Below are 2310 nucleotides of genomic sequence, written 5' to 3' on the forward strand. Positions count from 1 at the left end.
TTTACCTGAAGGAAGTCTCGAGGCACCCACTGGGACTAGACCACAGCTTCCCTGCCTCCCAGCCCATGGGATATGGACTGAAATATCAGCAGCCATTTTTTGAAGACCCAACAAGAGCCAGCAACCTAGAGGAGGATAAAGAAGATGGATGGAATAGAGTGCCTACCTGCCCTCTGCCATGGAGCAGACTCATTACGCTAGAGTCACACAGAACTCACCCTGTGGCACCTACCTTTCCTTTTATTCCAACACATTAGAGCTGGCAGGTCCTGAGTCTTTACCCCCATGGACACTGAGTGACCTCTAGGGGACAGACACCTGTGGAAGTTGCAGATAAGTCACAACGCACTGAAAGATGAAAGTCCAGAAGAAAGCTAAATGAGGTTCAGAGCTTCTCTGAAACTCAAACAGAAATGATGAGGACGCTCGAACAGAAGTTGGAGACAAAGATGATCAAGGATGAGAGTGACTTCTGTGACCTCAAGTCAGCAGTTTAAGATTCTGTTTGACTTGCTGGACTGATGACCAAATGGGTTGTAAAAGCAGAAGATCATGTCATGAAGCTGAAATAGGAAATGAATTTGCTCCAGGCACAGCTCGTGAACTTCAAGTGAGAAAATGAAGCCCTTCTGTCAGGCCAGGCAGCCAGCCTTACCATGGTGAAGCAGAACACCCATGTGGACTTGCACAACCTCCATGATGTCATGAACAGTGCACAGGCATCCATAAAGCCGATGGTGACTGGAGCAGAGACACTGAACCTTGTTGCTGAAATCCTCAAGTCTATCAACAGAATGACTGAAGTTAAACATGAGGCAGACTCTTGAGAAGCTCTACCTGCCACGGGGTCCCATCACCTCTATGCTGATGGCACCACATCCTAATGTGTTCCTAACTATGAAGTCTTCACCAAAGCATTTCACAGCCTAAGCATGTGACTGGCCACTGCAGTACGGGGCTCCTTCCCACCAGTGGCACCTAACAGTTTACATGAAGTCCCACTGTCCGATAGACTCACTGGTATACTGGAAGACATTTTTATAAAGCCCAGCAATTTTTAGAAACCACTAAAGCTGAAACGACAGTTTTGTAAGCAGCTTCTTCCACTGTCCTCTCAAATTTAGCTATAGGATGAACTCAGGCTCAGCCTCAGTTTTATCAAGGGGAACACTGAGAGAGCCAGTGTGGAAGTGAGCAGCCTGTACAGAGACTCTTGCTGTCACTCAGTGCCTTATAGCAGGTGGTTGACACTGTGGCCTTCACAGGATGGCTCGTGCTGTCAGCAGTCTCACTGAGGCACCACCACTTGTAGATAGATGCTGCTGTCCTTCCACCAGGATCATAGAACCAAGGTCACAGATTGTGCACATTGGAAAGCTTCATACACTCAGTACTGTGGGCTGTCTACTTTGGAAAGTCATTTGGGGTTGTCAGTTTTGATGTGTGCTAGTGTGTCAGTGTGCCTTTTGCATAGTGCAATTCAGACTGGAATGAAAGCATACACCTGCCTGGGGGGTCAGCACCAGCTCTTTGGGCTGTCTGGCTGGTTTTTGAAGGACAAGTAAGACATAAGAAGCAGTATTCTGTGCTGTGCTGAGGGGTCAGGGTTTGGGAGCCACTTTCCTACAGACTTTCTAAATTTTTCCTTTTCTCCTTCTGTTGAGATTGACAGCTTTCTTATCTAAATAAATCCTGAAGATCAAAAAAAAAAAAGAAAGAAAGAAAATAACTTTTTGGTTTTGGATACCCACAACATGTGTTAAAGGGTCACAGTGTTAGGAAAGCTGAGAACCATTGTTTTCAACAATCCTTCTTTTTGACATGACTGAACAGGGCATGAGTGCATAAGAGCTTATATTTAGTTGGCTGTGATTTTTCTCCCCAATTTCTACTATGTAATTATGTGCTGTGAACATGAAGCTTCAGGTGGACACAACACAACTTACACATCTTTCATTTTGTTGTGTATTTTCTATTTTTTATCATTCACTTTAAAAAAATTTTATTTTATTTTATGTGTATGAGTACACTGTAGCTGTACAGATGACTGTGAGCCATCATGTGTGTGGCTGCTGGGAATTGAACTCAGGACCTCTGCAGGCCCCGTTTGCTCCGGCCCGCTTGCTCTGGCGTAATTCACTGTAGCTGTCTTCAGACACACCAGATGAGGGTGTCAGATCTCATTATGGGTTGTTGTGAGCCACCATGTGGTTACTGGGATCCGAACTCAGGACCTTTGGAAGAGCAGTGTACTGGCTGGTTTTGTGTGTCAACTTGACACAGGCTGGAGTTATCACAGAGAAGGGAGCT

The 2310-nt window shown here is 45.5% G+C and overlaps 1 pseudogene; it reads left to right on the plus strand.

Moving 5' to 3' along the window:
- Positions 1-827, plus strand: part of LOC116098569 — a 21435-nt pseudogene extending 20608 nt beyond the window's left edge.
- Positions 828-2310: the final 1483 nt, after the last annotated feature.

This window comes from Mastomys coucha, chromosome X (assembly GCF_008632895.1).
Source record: "Mastomys coucha isolate ucsf_1 chromosome X, UCSF_Mcou_1, whole genome shotgun sequence".
Taxonomy (NCBI): domain Eukaryota; kingdom Metazoa; phylum Chordata; class Mammalia; order Rodentia; family Muridae; genus Mastomys; species Mastomys coucha.